General features: G+C 39.1%; 1 protein-coding gene and 1 long non-coding RNA gene across 4 annotated transcripts in view; one reads left to right on the top strand and one right to left on the bottom strand.

The window, feature by feature from the left end:
* LOC138366655 (uncharacterized) overlaps positions 1-3,242 on the bottom strand; it is a 253,291-nt gene extending 250,049 nt beyond the window's left edge. The window contains exon 1 of the long non-coding RNA XR_011229207.1: positions 3,098-3,242. This is a non-coding gene — a long non-coding RNA (uncharacterized lncRNA). The remainder of the gene's footprint in view (positions 1-3,097) is intronic.
* An 8,041-nt stretch (positions 3,243-11,283) lies between these two features.
* Positions 11,284-20,692, top strand: part of LOC123755316 (dnaJ homolog subfamily C member 27) — a 128,271-nt gene continuing 118,862 nt past the window's right edge. For all 3 annotated transcript variants that reach the window (XM_069327860.1, XM_069327861.1, XM_069327859.1), the window contains exon 1: positions 11,284-11,507. The gene's annotated coding sequence lies outside the window, so the exon portion shown is untranslated. The remainder of the gene's footprint in view (positions 11,508-20,692) is intronic.

The following is a 20,692-nucleotide window of genomic DNA, read 5'->3' as shown; positions in this document are numbered from 1 at the left end:
ATATATGCAAATTTGTACCTAGACTTAGATTTGTACAATTATTTAGGGATGACGCAATAACATTGAAGAATTAGGCTATAACATTCAGGAATGTGGCTACAGTTAAGTAAGTAATTATCAAAGAAGGCACCAAGCCGAGAAGGCTATGTAGCACAGGCTACAGTTCAAGAATGTGGCTATAACATTAATGAATGAGGCTACAGTACAAGAATACACTTGCATCAAACTTGATATTTGATAAAAGTTTATCTTCTTTTGAAGGCACAATCATTTTCGAAACGGCGCTGTAAATTATCAACGCATTTTATCATTCACATTACCTTCTGTTCACAATATTACCCAATAAAGTCGTACGTTTAATATACATGGACAATAAGTTAGATTTGCTCTTAAGTACTGCGTGTAGGTGTTGCCGGGAAATGAAGCACACGAGGCAACAAGAACTCAGGAATTTTTCTCACATAAAAATAGCCCCTACGAAATAGTTCTATTTTAGGCCTATAAGGGGCATGACAGCAGAGTGGATAGCGCTTCGAATTTGTAGTCCTGAGGATGATCCCCGGTGGAGGCGGAAACAAATGGGCAAAGTTTCTTTCACCCTGATGCACATGCTCACCTAGCAGTAAATAGGTACCTGGGAGTTAGACAGCTGCTATGGGCTGCTTCCTGGGGTGTGCGTAACAAAAAGGAGCACTGGTCGAGGACCGGGCCGCAGGGACGCTAAGCCCCGAAATCATCTCAAGATAACCTCAAGATAGACCTGGCTTTATAAAACTTTATTTGCATTGCCCTTTCTGAAAGTATGATAGATTTGAGTTTACAAGAACATTTCTTCATTCGAATTATCATTAGGTATACTGTATTGTGCCACATTCTATTGTATCGCTATATTCATGAGACCCTCCTTACTAATGATAGGTTGTTGATGTTGGGCATTAGGGACAACAATAGGTGTGACCAATGTACTGAAATTGAGAATAGTATGCTTATATTTTATTTTTTTGTACGCAGAAAGTTGTTCTTGTAAACTGGATTAGAGACACTCTTAAAGCTTTATGTGGACCAAGTATTAGAGTGGAGTTAATGAGGTTTTTAATGTTTCATATTGGCATAAAATGCAAGAAAATTAAGAATACAATAATTATGCTACTTTCTGATTACATGTTTTGTGTGTGGATAGGCAGGCAGGTGGGTTACTCAGTAGACAAAATATTGAAGTTCATGCGAGGCAGGATCAGGTATAACATTTGGGATTTACGGCTCATGCTCGGTGATGATATGGGAAATTTGTTTACGGAGAATTATATAAAATATATATAAATGTAATAATTTCCCCCCTGTAAATTAATGTAAATATAATCTCTAAAATTGTAAATCATTTAAAGAAAAATAAGTATAACATTTAGGAGTTTGAAGTTCATGCTCTGTGATAATATGAAACATTTGTTTAATGAGAATTATATTATTGTATATGTAATGTAGTATTGCCTTGTAAAATTTATATATATATGATTTATATTATATTTTATTAAATAAAGATAGAAAAAACATTATTGATTTTGATGTGTGGCTACAAGAGGTGCATTGTGTTGGCATTGGAAATTGTGCAAAGTTAGATGTTTAGCACTAGGGTTAAATGCTAAGCTAAAGTTCTGATTCATTCGATTAATTGCTAGTTTAGTGGTTCTGTACTCAAATCGAATGCTAGGTTAGAGGCTTGGTTCTTGGGTAAAGGGTTCGATTAGATCCATTAGACACGGTAATTGGGTCAAGTGCTAAGACAAAGCCTTAGTAGTTTGGTTATTAGTCTAAGTTTAATACTTCGCCCAAATATGTGTATGAAAAGTTCATTTGTGAGTTTGATACAGTGAACATGTACTAGGTTAGCGACTTGGTACTAGTCAAATTGTTGGCTAGATATTAAGTACTGTACTTTGGTCAAGTGCTAAGCCAAATTTAGTACTTGGTTCGAGATGTTATACTTTGGTCAAGTGATAGGTTCGAAAGCTTGTCTTTGGTCAAGTTCTAGGTTAGAGATTTGATAATCTAGTAAAATGATAAGCCATAAATGTCGTACTTTGATCAAGTGCAAGATTAGGGGTTTGGTAATCATGTCAAGTGCAAGGCATGAGCTGTAGTACTTCTGAGAAGTGCTAGGTTGGAAGTTTGGTAATTGTATATAAATCCAAGTTAAAATGCTATGGAAATGGCGTTGGTTAAGTGCCAGATTACAGGTATGGTTCTTTAGATCAAAGTTCTCAAAATTTACTCTCTGGAAAGTAGGCGATAATACCACAATATATACATGAAAGATACTGAAGGGCCAGGTCCAAAATTTACACAGTAAAAACATACTGGAAAGATAGGAAGGAAATGCAGAATAGAACCAGTGAGGAGTAGAGGTGACACAGACACAATCAGAGAACACTGTCTGAACATCAGAGGTCCACGGCTGTTCAACACCCTCCCAGCAAGCATTAGAAATATTGCCGAAAGAAAGGCAGAGTTCTTCAAGAACAACTAGATAAGTTCTTGCAAGAAGTGTCGGACCAACCAGGCTGTGGTGGATATGTGGGCCTGCGAGCCGCTCCAAGCAACAGCCTGTTGGACCAAGTTATCACAAGTTGGGCTCGGGGAGTAGAAGAACTCCCAGAACCCTCTCCAGGTATAGGTAACTATACCAGGTATGCTCCTGGAGCATACCTGGTATGCTCCAGGTAACTAGACTGTCTCAACAATATAAACATTACGCAAAAGGCCTAACATACGGATGGCTAAAATGAAAGTAAAAATATTCATCAACTCCTACTGCTGCTGCTGCCAATTAACTTGAAAATAACTTGAAACACAAATTTTCTCATCGAAACGTCAAATCTCTATTAGAAAAAAGTTAATTTACTCAGGCCTACAAAGTAACACAGATTAATGCAATTTGAAATAATTAGTGCAATTATCTCAGAATTTTCGCCGTTATAAGCTCATTTATGCACTAATGAGACACAAAAATATAAATGTGATACAATACATTCATAAATTAAATATTAATTGTAGCGAATGAATAAATTTCGCCATCACTAAGTAGAGCAACGGTGTATACCTGAAGTCGCCGCGCCGTGCCCCACGGAGCTCCTCAGCTGCCGCCTCATCCTCCCAAGCTACTAATTATCACAAGACTAAATAAACTCGCGCAAATTAGTGTGTAAAGGTGTAAATCTTCAGTCATAGTTGACCCGCTCTCGGCGCCCCGCCGCTGACAGGCGCGAGGGCGCCGCGCCGGGCCCCGTGACGTCATCTTCGCTTGATTGGTCGACGTCATCGTCGTTTGATTTGGCCGACCAATGAGCGTCGACCTTTGTCTGAAGCTTCTACCAATCACGTTCCAGAACACTGAATTTTGATATAATTTAAAAATGATTTTAATCGTTCGGTTGCTTGGAGTTTGGATTACTTGCTTGAATATTCGTATTATATATTGAAATGTGATGTCATGTGTGAAATATTCTACTGTTTCGTTGTAAATGTATAATTCTGTCATTCCCACTTAAAATATTTTCATAGAAATTAATATTGGATGAATATATGATTATAAAGCCAGAGATCAAGGAACGAAACGCATGCTTGTTTAAGCGCCAAAGATGACGATATGAGCATAATTGAGATAACAGGTGAACTATCTCATTAATTCCTTATCAAAATAGATATTAATATTCAACAAATGTTTGATATATAACTGATGGAGTGGAGAGGAGCGTGTACAAGCAACGCACCCACAGTGGAGGTGAGAATGGCAGCCATGTTGGTCAGTGCCTCTCTCATAATCATTACATTTAATTAATTTATCTCGTATTGGCGCAATATTTTGATTAACTGGAATGTTGCTAAACTGATATCATTTAAACGACAACTAATCCGGTAACCTGTGGACGCAGTGAACAGCACCTGTGGACGCAGTGAACAATACCTGTGGATGCAGTGAACAACACCTGTGGATGCAGTGAACAACACCTGTGGGCGCAGTGAACAACACCTGTGGACGCACAGGTGTTGAACAACACCTGTGGACGCAGTGAACAACATCTGGAGACTATTTGGGCTAAATTCACGTTGGAAACGTTCATCTCTGGACCTCGGAACAAGGTAAGTGAAACGTAGTTTAGTATTGGGGACTTCACTGATTATATTAAGGCACAAGTAATGATAGTAGAAAATTGAGCTTGATTACAGCAGGTGATTAAACAAGCCATCTTTCTGTTTATTATACAGTACCTATTGTAACGATCTGTGACTATTTTTTTGTAACGATCTGTGACTATTTTTTTGTCAACAGTCACGAATTCGTTCGTACTTAGCTTTTATACAATAGTGTACTGACTAGTTAAGAATTCTTTTACAATAAATGAAGTTAAACAACAAGCTTAAATATTCCTAGGCCTAGTATAGCACATATTAACTATATTAGGCCTCAGATATCGTGTATTAGGCATAGAGAGGTTTGGTAAGGTTAGTTTAGTTTGTCAAAGCAACACGAGTCAAAAATAGTTTTCCTGTTTGTCCACCTCAATAGTTCAAATGTCTACTTTCTAATTTCGTTATACGTCGATATATATATATATATATATATATATATATATATATATACTATGGTTCTCATCGCTGCTATAAGTACTACCAAAACAGGAGGATTGGCTGGCCAGGCAGCCTGGCCCTCTATGTCCGTTATGTAAAATGTCCCATATAGACGGGCGGCCACAATATGTATGCCAGGGAGTGAATTACCCAATGGCCAGTTCTCCCTTTTTGAAGGGATGCTGTTTAAAAACATGCATTGTGTAAGTGGGTGTGGGGTTGTGTAACAAAAAAGGAGGCCTGGTCGAGGACCGGGCCGCGGGGACGCTAAGCCCCGAAATCATCTCTATATAACTTCAAGAAGGTACACTACTTTGAACACCCAACTTAAGGAACGGTGAGAAGGTGGTGGAGTCCAAAACCGTCAGTAGTTTCAAAGCGTTATACGACAGAGTACTGGGAAGACGGGACACCACGAGCATAGCTCTCATTCTGTAACTACACTTAAGGTAATTACTACTGGAAGTTGTATGATCAACCTAAAATCTTTGTTTTCTTTATTATAATTAAATCAGCAGAATGTTTAGGCAGCCGCTTGCGTCTGAAGACCACGCTTTAACCAATGTAATTAACCAAATATACCCTAACTAAATATAACAACCAAACCTAGCTAAACCTAACATAACCTAACCAAACATTATTATAACAACTCAACCTAATATAACCGAAACAAGCCAAATATAACCTAACCAAACCTAATATAGCCACTAAACCTAACAAACCTAATATAACCTAACAAACCTAATATAACCTAACAAACCTAATATAACATAACCTAAGAAACCTAATATAACATAACCCAATATAACCTAATATAGCCTAACCTATTATATCCTAATTAAACCTAATACTGTACTATATAACCTCAGCCCGTCCTCTTACGAATTACGTCGCTCTTCGCCCGTATGCACTATATAAGCTAAATACAAACACAAGCTAATATATGCTAACTAAACATAACGTATTGTAAACTTTTTTTTATCTTTATTTAAGAAAATACAATATAAATGACATATACTAACTAAACATAATATAGCCTATCCTATTATAAGCTACCTAAACCTAAACCTATTGTCAGCTAACTAAACACATTATAAGCTAACTAAACCTAAACCTATTGTCAGCTAACTAAACACATTATAAGCTAACTAAACATAATATAACCTAGCCAAATCTATTATACCCTAACCAAACATAATATAACCTAACACACAACCACAACTAAACACATTATAAGCTAACTAAACATAATATAGCCTATCCTATTGTTAGCTACCTAAACCTATTGTCAGCTAACTAAACAGATTATAAGGTAACTAAACATAATATAACCTTGCCAAATCTATTATAACCTAACCAAACATAATATAATCTAACACACGGCCACAACTAAACACATTATAAGCTAACTAAACATAATATAGTCTATCCTATTATAAGCTACCTAAACCTAAACCTATTGTCAGCTAATTAAACACATTATAAGGTAACCAAACATAATATAACCTAACACACAGACACTTTCTTATGCTTCCTTATATCCTACATCCTCGGAATCTGTTATTAATACTTGCAACCATCAATATTGAACAATCAATACTTTTCATTTGTTCGTAATTACGATTATCACATAGCTATAAAATTACTTGAAGAGTATCATGGTTCAGTGGGTAAAGGATCGCAGCTGGGGATACCCAAACTGCAGGTTCGAATCCCCAGGGTGCTCAAATGATTTCCTCATAAATCATTCACCGTTACTTACTTTAAATATCAATGCCTCTAAGGATCTTAAACATTGCGATCACGTTGCCGTGTAGGTGTGTGTGCGCGTATGTGCGTTTGTGGAGTGCATGTGTGTTATTACATAATACACAGTTAGTCCAGTGTGTTCTGTTGAGTGTGTTACGTTTTGTATGTTTGTTACTTGTACCTAAAAGTTTAATGCATTGACTACAATAAGGGACAGTAAATGTTCAATAACGGGGGTCTGTTTCATACAGCGTTTCTACATGAAGCGTTTTAATAAATGTAGAAAATAGTATTTTCATACTATTGTATATATTCACTGCCATTTTACAAACACACAAGCTTCGAATAACATGATAAATAAAATGAAGTGTGGAAATAATCTGCTAATGTGTTTAGCCAGCTACACAAGCCAGACATATCATATATGCAAATTTGTACCTAGACTTAGATTTGTACAATCATTTAGGGATGACGCAATAACATTGAAGAATTAGTCTATAACATTCAGGAATGAGGCTACAGTTAAGTAAGTAATTATCAAACAAGGCACCAAGCCGAAAAGGCTATGTAGCACAGGCTACAGTTCAAGAATGTGGCTATAACATTAATGAATGAGGCTACAGTTCAATAATGTGGCTATAACATTAATGAATGAGGCTACAGTTCAAGAATAAACTTGCACCAAACTTGATATTTGATAAAAGTTTATCATCTTTGGAAGGCACAATCATTTTCGAAACGGAGCTGTAAATTATCAACGAATTTTATTGTTCACACTACCTTCTGTTCACAATATTACCAAATAAAATCGTACATATAAAATACACAGACAACAAGTTAGATTTGCTCTTAAGTACTGCGTGTAGGTGTTGCCGGGAAATGTAGCACACGAGGCAACAAAAACTCTGGAATTTTACTCAAATAAAAATAGCCCCCTATTAAATAGTTCTATTTTAGGCCTATAAGGGGCCTGACAGCAGAATGGACAGCGCTTCGAATTCGTAGTCCTGAGATTCCGGGTTCGATCCCTGGTGGAGGCGGAAACAAATGGGCAAAGTTTCTTTCACCCTGGTGCTCTAGATACCAACCAATTAAACGAACTACTCTATGTAAAGGTAAGAAAAACGGTGGAATAGGAATACTGAATGTGTACCATAAGTCATTGGCAATATTTTGTTAGCTTTAGAAAGGAGATAATGCAGAGGAATAGTGTAAATGTGCTAGGACATTACTTTTGAAAGCTACTTGATACATATGCCAGAGTATACTGACCTTGCCTTTATTTCACCTCACTTCTATTCAAGTGCAATTGATGTTCTCAGGCGGATTTGTAATATTGAAGGTTTTTTAATGATGAAGATTAAACAAGTATATGATGTTCTACTCCCAAACATAGTTCCTAAAGGAGAGGAGGCATATCCACTCTTTAGCTGGCAAGTGATATGGACAAAACTTCATGTTAAATTTATTGCCCCAAATCAACGTGAGCTATTATATCGCTATATTCACGAGACCATGAATAGGTATAGTTGTTGATGTTGGGCATTAAGGACAACAATAGGTGTGACCAATATACTGAAATTGAGAATAATATGCATATATTTTATTTCTGTAAGCAGAAAGTTGTTCTTCTAAACTGGATTACAGACACACTTAAAGCTTTATGTTGACCAATTATTAGAGTGGAGTTAATGAGGTTTTTAATGTTTCATATTGACATAAAATGCAAGAAAATTAAGAATACAATAATTATGCTACTTTCTGATCACATTTTTTGTGTGTGGATAGGCAGGCAGGAGGGTTACTAAGTAGACAAAATATTAAAGTTCTTGCGAGGCAGGATCAGTTATAACATTTGGGGTTTATGGCTCATGCTCGGTGATATATGGGAAATTTGTTTACGGAGAAGTATATAAAATATATATAAATGTAATAATTTTCCCCTGTAAATTAATGTAAATATAACCTCTAAAATTGTAAATCATTTAAAGAAAAATAAGTATAACATTTAGGGATTTAAAGTTCATGCTCTGTGATAATATGAAACATTTGTTTAATGAGAATTATACTATTGTATATGTATGTAGTATTACCTTGTAAAATTTATGTATATATGATATATAATGTATTTCATTAAATAAAGATAAAAAAAATTATTAATTTTGATGTGTGGCTACAAGAAGTGCATTGAGTTGGCATTGGATATTTTGTAAAGTTAGATGTTTGGCACTAGGGTTAAATGCTAAGCTAAAGTTCTGATTCACTCTATTAATTGCTAGATTAGTGGTTCTGTACTCAAATCGAATGCTAGGTTAGAGGCTTGGTACTTGGCAAAGGGTTCGATTAGATCCATTAGACACGGTAATTGGGTCAAGTGTTAAGACAAAGCCTTAGTAGTTTGGTTATTAGTCTAAGTTTAATACTTCGCCCAAATATGTGTATGAAAAGTTCATTGTGAGTTTGATACAGTGAACATGTACTAGGTTAGCGACTTGGTACTAGTCAAATTGTTGGCTAGATATTAAGTACTGTACTTTGGTCAAGTGCTAAGCCAAATTTAGTACTTGGTTCGAGATGTTATACTTTGGTCAAGTGATAGGTTCGAAAGCTTGTCTTTGGTCAAGTTCTAGGTTAGAGATTTGATAATCGAGTAAAATGGTAAGCCAGAAATGTCGTAGTTTGATCAAGTGCAAGATTAGGGGTTTGGTAATCATGTCAAGTGCAAGGCAAGAGCTGTAGTACTTCTGAGAAGTGCTAGGTTGGAAGTTTAAATCCAAGTTAGAATGCTATGGAAATGGTGTTGGTTAAATGCCAGATTACAGGTATGGTTCTTTAGATCAAAGTTCTCAAAATTTACTCTCTGGAAAGTAGGCGATAATACCACAATACATACATGGAAGATACTGGAGGGCCAGGTCCAAAATTTATACAGTAAAAACATACTGGAAAGATACGGAAGGAAATGCCGAATAGAACCAGTGAAGAGTAGAGGTGACACAGACACAATCAGAGAACACTGTCTGAACATCAGAGGTCCACGGCTGTTCAACACCCTCCCAGCAAGCATTAGAAATATTGCCGAAAGGAAGGCAGAGTTCTTCAAGAACAACTAGATAAGTTCTTGCAAGAAGTGTCGGACCAACCAGGCTGTGGTGGATATGTGGGCCTGCGAGCCGCTCCAAGCAACAGCCTGTTGGACCAAGTTATCACAAGTTGGGCTCGGGGAGTAGAAGAACTCCCAGAACCCTCTCCAGGTATAGGTAACTATACCAGGTATGCTCCTGGAGCATACCTGGTATGCTCCAGGTAACTAGACTGTCTCAACAATATAAACATTACGCAATAGGCCTAACATACGGATGGCTAAAATGAAAGTAAAAATATTAATCAACTCCTACTGCTGCTGCTGCCAATTAACTTGAAAATAACTTGAAACACAAATTTTCTCATCGAAACGTCAAATCTCTATTAGAAAAAAGTTAATTTACTCAGGCCTACAAAGTAACACAGATTAATGCAATTTGAGATAATTAGTGCAATTATCTCAGAATTTTCGCCGTTATAAGCTCATTTATGCATTAATGAGACACAAAAATATAAATGTGATACAATACATTCATAAATTAAATATTAATTGTAGCGAATGAATAAATTTCGCCATCACTAAGTAGAGCAACGGTGTATACCTGAAGTCGCCGCGCCGTGCCCCACGGAGCTCCTCAGCTGCCGCCTCATCCTCCCAAGCTACTAATTATCACAAGACTAAATAAACTCGCGCAAATTAGTGTGTAAAGGTGTAAATCTTCAGTCATAGTTGACCCGCTCTCGGCGCCCCGCCGCTGACAGGCGCGAGGGCGCCGCGCCGGGCCCCGTGACGTCATCTTCGCTTGATTGGTCGACGTCATCGTCGTTTGATTTGGCCGACCAATGAGCGTCGACCTTTGTCTGAAGCTTCTACCAATCACGTTCCAGAACACTGAATTTTGATATAATTTAAAAATGATTTTAATCGTTCGGTTGTTTGGATTTAGGATTACGTGCTTGAATATTCGTATTATATATTAAAATGTCATATCATGTGTGGAATATGGTACTGTTTCTTTGTAACTGTATAATTCTGTCTGTGTCACTTAAAATATTTTCATAAAAATTAATATTGGATGAATATATGATTTATAAAGCCAGAGATCAAGGAACGAAACGCATACTTGTTTAAGCGCCAAAGATGACGATATGAGCATAATTGAGATAACAGATGAACTATCTCATTAATTCCTTATCAAAATAGATATTAATATTCAACAAATGTTTAATATCTAACTGATGGAGTGGAGAGGAGCGTGTAAGCGTACAAGCAACGGACCCACAGTGGAGGTGAGAATGGCAGCCATGTTGGTCAGTGCCTCTCTCATAACTATTGCATTTAATTAATTTATCTCGCATTGGCGCAATATTTTGATTAACTGGAATCTTGCTAAACTGATATCATTTAAGCGACAACAAATCCGGTAACCTGTGGACGCAGTGAACAACACCTGTGAACGCAGTGAACGGCACCTATGGACGCAGTGAACAGCACCTGTGGACGCAGTGAACAACACCTGTGGACGCAGTGAACATCACCTGTTGACGCAGTGAACAGCACCTGTGGACGCGGTGAACAACACCTGTGGACGCGGTGAACAGCATCTGTGGACGCAGTGAACAACACCTGTGGACGCAGTGAACAACACCTTTGGATGCAGTGAACAACTCTGGACACAGTGAACAACACCTGTGGACATAGTGAACAACACCTGTGGATGCAGTGAACAGCTCCTGTGGACGCAGTGAACAACACCTGTGGACGCAGTGAACAACACCTGTGAACGCAGTGAACAACACCTGTGAACGCACAGGTGTTGAACAACACCTGTGGACGCAGTGAACAGCACCTGTGGACGCAGTGAACAACTCCTGTGAACGCAGTGAACAGCACCTGTGGACGCAGTGAACAACTCCTGTGGACGCAGTGAACAACACCTGTGGACGCACAGGTGTTGAACAACACCTGTGGACGCAGTGAACAACATCTGGAGACTATTTGGGCAAAATTCACGTTGGAAACGTTCATCTCTGGACCTCGGAACAAGGTAAGTGAAACGTAGTTTAGTATTGGGGACTTCACTGATTATATTAAGGCACAAATAATGATAGTAGAAAATTGAGCTTGATTACAGCAGGTGATTAAACAAGCCATCTTTCTGTTTATTATACAGTACCTATTGTAACGATCTGTGACTATTTTTTCTGTCAATAGTCACGAATTCGTTCGTACTTAGCTTTTATACAATAGTGTACTGACTAGTTAAGAATTCTTTTAAAGTAAATGAAGCTAAAAAACAAGCTTAAATATTCCTAGGCCTAGTACAGCACACATATTAACTATATTAGGCCTCAGATATCGTGTATTAGGCATAGAGAGGTTTGGTAAGGTTAGTTTAGTTTGTCAAAGCAACACGAGTCAAAAATCGTTTTCCTGTTTGTCCACCTCAATAGTTCAAATGTCTACTTTCTAATTTCGTTATACGTCGATATATATATATATATATATATATATATATATATATATATATATATATATATACTATGGTTCTCATCGCTGCTATAAGTACTACCAAAACAGGAGGATTGGCTGGCCAGGCAGCCTGGCCCTCTATGTCCGTTATGTAAAATGTCCCATATAGACGGGCGGCCACAATATGTATGCCAGGGAGTGAATTACCCGATGGCCAGTTCTCCTTTTTTGAAGGGATGCTGTTTAAAAACATGCATTGTGTAAGGGGGTGTGGGGAGGGGTAACAAAAAGGGGGCCTGGTCGAGGACCGGGCCGCGGGGACGTTAAGCCTCGAAATCATCTCAAGATAACGTCAAGAAGGTACACTACTTTGAACACCCAACTTAAGGAACGGTGAGAAGGTGGTGGAGTCCAAAACCGTCAGTAGTTTCAAAGCGTTATACGACAAAGAGTACTGGGAAGACGGGACACCACGAGCATAGCTCTCATTCTGTAACTACACTTAAGGTAATTACTACTGGAAGTTGTATGATCAACCTAAAATCTTTGTTTTCTTTATTATAATTAAATCAGCAGAATGTTTAGGCAGCCGCTTGCGTCTGAAGACCACGCTTTAACCAATGTAATTAAACCAAATATACCCTAACTAAATATAACAACCAAACCTAGCTAAACCTAACATAACCTAACCAAACATTATAACAACTCAACCTAATATAACCGAAAAAAAACAAATATGACCTAACCAAACCTATTATAGCCACTAAACATAATATAACAATCCTAATATAACCTAACCAAGCTTATTATAACCTAACCAAGCTTATTATAACCTAACCAATCCAATTATAACCTAACGAAGCTTATTATAACCTAACCAAGCCAATTATAACCTAACCAAGCTTATTATAACCTAACCAAGTCTATTATAACCTAACCAATCCATATATAAGCTATTGTAACCTAACTAAATCTAATATAACGTAAACCAAACCTATTGTAACCTAATTAAATGCAATATAACCTAATCTTTTATTAGATAACTGAACGTAATATAACTTAATCTATTATAAGCTAACTAAACATAATATATAACCTAACTAAGCCTAATATAACCTAACCTATTATAACCTAACCAAATCTAATATAGCCTAACCTATTGTAACCTAATCTTTTATAACCTAACCTAATATAACCTAACTAAATCTAATATAACCTAACAAACCTAAAATAATCTAACCTAATATAACCTGACCAAATATAACCTAACAAACCTAATATAACCTAACCTAATATATCCTAACCTAAAATAACCTAAACTAGCCTATTATAAGCTACCTAAACCTAACCTATTGTCAGCTAACTAAACACATTATAAGATAACTAAACATAATATAACCTAGCCAAACCTATTATAACCTAACCAAACATAATATAACCTAACACAAGCCACAACTAAACACATTGTAAGCTAACTGAACATAATATAGCCTATCCTATTATAAGCTACCTAAACCTATTGTCAGCTAACTAAACACATTATAAGGTAACTAAATATAATATAACCTAGCCAAACCTATTATAACCTAACCAAACATAATATAGCCTAACACACAGCCACTTTCTTATGCTAATTAATATTCTATATTCTCTCCCAAGCCTATTCCAATCCTGTCTTCCCAGCCCTTTGACCCAAATTTCCTTTGCTTTGATATTATTCTGGTGTACATGTACTTATTATTAACATCTTTATTGACACAATTAAATACCATTTTGCCTAATCTGAGTAATTCCACTAGGTGTTATTAGAGTGAGGGTGGTGTTGTATTCACTGCCACATAGGTACTGAAGTTCAGGAACTGAACCTCATAGTTCATTTAGCTAAGCAATATATACATATATATATATATACATATATATATATATATATATATATATATATATATATATATATATATATATATATATATATATATATATATATATATATATATATATATATATATATATATATATGTCGTACCTAGTAGCCAGAACGCACTTCTCAGCCTACTATGCAAGGCCCGATTTGCCTAATAAGCCAAGTTTTCCTGAATTAATATATTTTCTCTAATTTTTTTCTTATGAAATGATAAAGCTACCCATTTCATTATGTATGAGGTCAATTTTTTTTATTAGAGTTAAAATTAACGAAGATATATGACCGAACCTAACCAACCCTACCTAACCTAACCTAACCTATCTTTATAGGTTAGGTTAGGTTAGGTGGCCGAAAAAGTTAGGTTAGGTAAGGTTAGGTAGGTTAGGTAGTCGAAAAACAATTAATTCATGAAAACTTGGCTTATTAGGCAAATTGGGCCTTGCATAGTAGGCTGAGAAGTGCGTTCTGGCTACTAGGTACGACATATATATATATATTAATTGACGTAAATATATATACATATCAAAAAGTCCCTATACAAGGCACTTTACATCTATGGTGAGTCACAGTTACTAGTCTTGCTCCACACCCACCCAACTGGGCGACAGCTTTACAGTCATGTGCAGGCTGCACCTACAGTATGCAAATTTTGGATATTTCGTTAAGATTCCTGGCAGTACATCATTATGAATGAATTACTTACACATTTCTTGGATACCATTGATGGTGTTATCTCTGAATTCCGCGATTAGTTCACATTCCATTATATAATGACGCAAAGTATGCGAATAGTTCTGCTGACAGAGTTTACATTTAGTCAAATCTACATCAGCAGATGTTACAAACTCCCAGAGATACTTGTAGCCTAGCAGTGGTAACATCTAGAAGTCTGCTAACATTATTGGATGACCCATAGACGTGCGGTCCTTCCTGTATAATAGAATGATGATAGATGGCGTAACTGGCGTGAATATTACTTTGCCCCAAGTCTACGAGAGTTTGTTGATGTTCCCGGAATATTACTGCCCTCAGGCTGCTCAAAGGCAGTCGAAGATGGCAATTAATTCCCCTCTTTAAGAGCAACCTGGTCGCTGGTCCGTCACGGGCCGGGTCTGGTCCGTCCCGTCCTTGGCCGGGCCTCCCTGGGCGGGCCAGGCCAGGCTATGGTCGAGTTTTAATAAAATGTGTTTATATAATTGGCAGTGAATGAACTAGTAGTAAAGTGGAAAGTAGAATGATTGATAGCATAGAAGATGGTGTTAGTAATGAAGGTGGGGTGGAGAGTGAGGAGTGGGTGGAGGCAGGAGACAAGGCTGCCTCGCGCCTCTCCCGTAACTCGACCACCTGTGAACCTCCGACATGTTTTCTCAGCAGGTTTCTCCCTCACCTTTAAGCTTTTTTTTTTTTTTTTTTTTTTTTTTTTTTTTTTTTTTTTTTTTTTTTTTTTTTTTTTTTTTTTTAATTTTGTCCCGAGGGGCGAGTTTATTGGACAGCGCCACTCATCCTGTGAGTGGACACACCGCCATAGTAACAGTATTGGGCAGCGCCACTCATCCTGTGAGTGGACACACCGCCATAGTGAGAGTATTGGGGAGCACCACTCATCCTGTGAGTGGACACACCGCCATTATCTTGAGTTATCTTGAGATGATTTCGAAGTTTTAGTGTCCCCGCGGCCCAGTCCTTGACCAGGCCACCACCCCCAGGAAGCAGCCCGTGACAGCTGACTAACACCCAGGTACCTATTTTACTGCTAGGTAACAGGGGCATAGGGTGAAAGAAACCCTGCCCATTGTTTCTCGCCGGGACCACAGGATCATAAGTCCAGCGTGCTGTCCGCTCGGCCGACCGGCTCCCCTAGTGACAGTAGGGGAGACATAGTGACAGTATTGGGCAGTGCCATTCATCCTGTGAGTGGACACACCACCATAGTGACAGTATTGGACAGCACCACTCATCCTGTTTGTGGACACACCGCCATAGCAGCATGTACAACACTCCCCAATAGGAAGAAAACCCGCTGGGTTGTTCATCCTGTCACTTGTACCTAGACGCAGCTGGCACCTGTCACCTTGCTATCCCTTCTCCACATCTTTATTGTTGTGTCTCTCTCCACTTGCTTCCGTCTATATTCATTCCTTTCCCCAACGGGGAGAACAGGGATGCACATACACCGAGATGTGTACCTCTTATCGGTATTGTCATCAGTATCATTATCCATAGTCATCACTTATCATCCACAGTCATCAATATCATCCAGTCATCAACCATAGAAATCAGTCATCATCCACAGTAATCTCTGTCATCATCCACAGTAATCACTGTCATCATTCACAGTCATCACTGTCATCCATAGTCATCACTTATCAACCACTGTCGTTAAAATCATTCAGTCATCAACAATACTCATCACGTATCAACCAGAGTCGTCAGTATCATCATCCACAATCAACCATAGTCATCCCTGTTATCAACCACAGCCATGACTGTCATGTGTCCTCAACATTCAAATAGTTGGTCTGGTAGTTGAGCGAACAGCGCGCAGGTCTCGTAATTCTGTGGCCCGGGTTCGATTCCCGGACCAGGCAGAAACAAATGGGCAAAGTTTCTTTCACCCTCATGCCCCTGTTACCTAGCAGTTAATGGGTACCTGGGAGTTAGACAACTGTTACGGAGCTGCTTCCTGGGTGTGTGTGTGGGAAAAAAAAAACATTAGTTAGATAGTAGTTAGTAACAGTTGATTGATTGACAGTTGAGAGGCGGGCCGAAAGAGCAGAGCTCAACCCCCGCAAAAACAACTAGGTGAATACACACGCACACACATACACACACACCAACCACAATTCCCCACACTCCACCACATCCCACCGCACAAACACTCGCAGAGCGTCTTGCAGACAGAGTAAGCAAGGGTCAGATTTCGTAAGGGCCATCCCGCGGTTACTGGGATGTGGGCAGACCAGCTGGGCGAGAGGCGGAGTCCCAGGTTCCCAGGCTCGGGTGACCCACCTAACTTCATCTCACGACTCGTCTAGCAGACCCAGCTCCTAGCTCCTCACTTCCTAGCTCCTCCAGTCCAAGATCCTAGCTCCTCCATGTCAAATTCCTCACCTTGTAGTTACTTCATTGCACTGCCTCCATGTCCCAGGAAGGAAATGTAATATGGTATTATTGATTAAAGAAATCTACAAATTTAATGTTAATATGATCATGCAATGTGGAATTGAAACATGCAATCGTGTGAAGATTATGGTAGTACAACCACATGTACAGAAGTGTAGTGTCTTGATGGTAAACAGTAAACGAGAAGAGGCTTGAGTACATGTCACTCTTCCTGAGAGTGACCGCGACGCCATAACAAAATGTTCTATTCTCCGAAGTAAGGGAAGAACACGCTGGGCTGTTGTTGTTGTTAAAGATTTAGCTACTCAGGACGAAGTGTCCATGTAGCACAGGCTATGGTGAGCCCGTAAACGCTGGGTTGTTTATCCTGTCTCTTATATCACCATCATCTTCATTACCACCATAATTACCATTATGATTATTATTACAATCCGACCAATCCCAAAATGAATTTCCAGTCATTGCAGACTGGAATATCCTCAGCCACAATAACGTGGCTGAGGATATGATGACTAAGTCGAAACGTCGACTTCCAATCATTGTAAAGCAATCCAGCACCTTTACAAGTAAAGTACCAGAAACCATAATTTAATTTAGTGTCTTGGCATAGCCTTCAATCTGATCCTTCAACCTTCGCATGGAGATCCGTAGCCTCGATCCAACTCCCAGGTTGCACACGGTGTGCGTTGCAACGGGAGAGGCGAAGGAAGTGAAACCCAAGAATGATCATTGAGTGGCTGTGGCCGGGCCTGTGTCGGAGCTGGCCGTGGGAAGAACAGGCAGGTCCACACCAACTGGAGAGATCGTCTTCCCTTCACATGTCTCACAAGGAAGACCAGGGAGGGCAGGATGGCCAGATGGAGGAGGAGGAGGAGGAGATAGTGGAGGCGAAGAAGACGGTGAAAGTGTTGAGATAAGGTATCTAGTTGAGGGGCTGTCTGTCAACCACTCAACTGTGCAAATCTTGCTTGACTCGAGAAGGCATTGAATAGTCTCAGTCGGCTAGTCTGGATGGCTAGGCAGACCAGCCGACTGATTCAGTCTGGCCTCATTGCACTTACCATTTTGCCCTTATCGCTCCACCAAAGAGTGTGTTGCTCCCTAGGAACTGCAGCCGCAGGCTAGACTTTAAACTACAGATGAAGAGGAATGAGAGATATACGTCTTCATGCACAGCAAACAGGTGGCTCAGGAATAGGGTGTATTTCGTCTGTTGCAGGAGAGGAGAGCAGAAGCCACTCTTGCCTGTCCAATGGATACAACTCAGAGGTCATGAAGCTATACAAACTTTTCCAGATTCTTGCAATGACCTCTTCCACTAATGAGCAGCTTCATTGTCCTCAAGTTTCTGAAGAGCCGCGTGAAGTCCAGCAAGGAGCACGATAACTTGAGTGACCTCATGACATCTGTAGTTGAGTGAGAGAGGATGAAGTCTATGGTCCTAGAGAATGTCAAAGACACCTGCCCCTGTTGGCACAAAATGCTGACCTTGGTAAGCTTAATTGTGAATGGAGGAAATGTTCTGGACGTATCTCGAGTGCCCATCCTCGCACTCATTGAAATCTCCTGCCTGGCTTAAAGTCCACACACACACGTGAAGAAATAATTCATAAACGAATGATATAATTTTTCCCTGACAGGAATCACCCATCCAGCAAACTCAACTTTTTTTTTATTCACTCACTTATCACTGCCCACTCCTGCTTTTCCAGAAACAACAACTTACTGTCAGGAAATACAACTTTAGAATGAGTGATTTATATATATATATATATATATATATATATATATATATATATATATATATATATATATATATATATATATATGTATATATATATATATATATATATATATATATATATATATATATATATATATATATATATTAGAATAGGTTGTTCTATTCTTATGTGAATTGCTTCAAGAATTTGTAATCTTCAAATTACAAATTCTTGAAGCAATTCACTTAAGAATAGAACAACCTACCATGAACACCCAAATCACGGAACTATTTACTCTACCCACCATGAGAGTAAGGACAAGACCAGAACATAACGATGCCAACACAGAAGACAATGTCCAACATAACAGGCAAATTACACTGGATTAATCATTGTGTTTAGATAGGATCTGCCTCGTATGGGCCAATATATATATATATATATATATATATATATATATATATATATATATATATATATATATATATATATATATATATATATATATATATATATATATATATATATATATATTGGTGCAGCAGGTATACAGGACGGGATAAAAAATAGTCAGCAAAAATATTAGGAAGAACCAAAGCTGTATATATAGAATTATGTAGGATTCTTGTCCCCGGAGATGGATTACTGATAGGCATGTTGAGTCCAGGTGTCACCCGAGCAATATTTATTACACGGGAAACGACGACGACTTTGGAGACATACACATGGGTCGTGCATAGCTCCATGGGGGTCGTCTCTCCCGTGACGGTACACTCCACGGCCGCCACTCAATATAGACGGTACACTAAGCTGACGCGGTACAGCAGACAGGATGAACAACGGACGTGACTTCCCATGGCCGGGACACACCACAAGACAACACTGGTGACGGAACACCACAAGACAACACTGGTGACGGAACACCACAAGACAACACTGGTGACGGAACACCACAAGGCAACACTGGTGATGGAACACCACAAGACAACACTGGTGACGGAACATCACAAGACAACACTACTGATGGAACACCACAAGACAACACTGGTGACGGAACACCACAAGACAACACTGGTGACGGAACACCACAAGACAACACTACTGACGGAACACCACAAGACAACACTACTGACGGAACACCACAAGACAACACTGGTGACGGAACATCACAAGACAACACTACTGACGGAACACCACAAGACAACACTGGTGATGGAACACCACAAGACAACACTGGTGACGGAACATCACAAGACAACACTACTGACGGAACACCACAAGACAACACTGGTGACGGAACACCACAAGACAACACTGGTGACGGAACACCACAAGACAACACTGGTGACGGAACACCACAAGACAACACTGGTGACGGAATACCACAAGACAACACTGGTGACGGAACATCACAAGACAACACTACTGACGGAACACCACAAGACAACACTGGTGACGGAACACCACAAGACAACACTACTGACGGAACACCACAAGACAACACTGGTGACGGAACACCACAAGACAACACTGGTGACGGAACACCACAAGACAACACTGGTGATGGAACACCACAAGACAACACTGGTGACGGAACACCACAAGACAACACTACTGACGGAACACCACAAGACAACACTGGTGATGGAACACCACAAGACAACACTGGTGACGGAACACCACAAGACAACACTACTGACGGAACACCACAAGACAACACTGGTGATGGAACACCACAAGACAACACTACTGACGGAACACCACAAGACAACACTGGTGATGGAACACCACAAGACAACACTGGTGACGGAACACCACAAGACAACACTGGTGATGGAACACCACAAGACAACACTGGTGACGGAACACCACAAGACAACACTACTGACGGAACACCACAAGACAACACTGGTGATGGAACACCACAAGACAACACTACTGACGGAACACCACAAGACAACACTGGTGACGGAACACCACAAGACAAGTGAA

This window comes from Procambarus clarkii, chromosome 20, assembly GCF_040958095.1.
Source record: "Procambarus clarkii isolate CNS0578487 chromosome 20, FALCON_Pclarkii_2.0, whole genome shotgun sequence".
NCBI classification, from domain to species: domain Eukaryota; kingdom Metazoa; phylum Arthropoda; class Malacostraca; order Decapoda; family Cambaridae; genus Procambarus; species Procambarus clarkii.
This window is presented reverse-complemented; position numbering and strand designations above follow the sequence as displayed.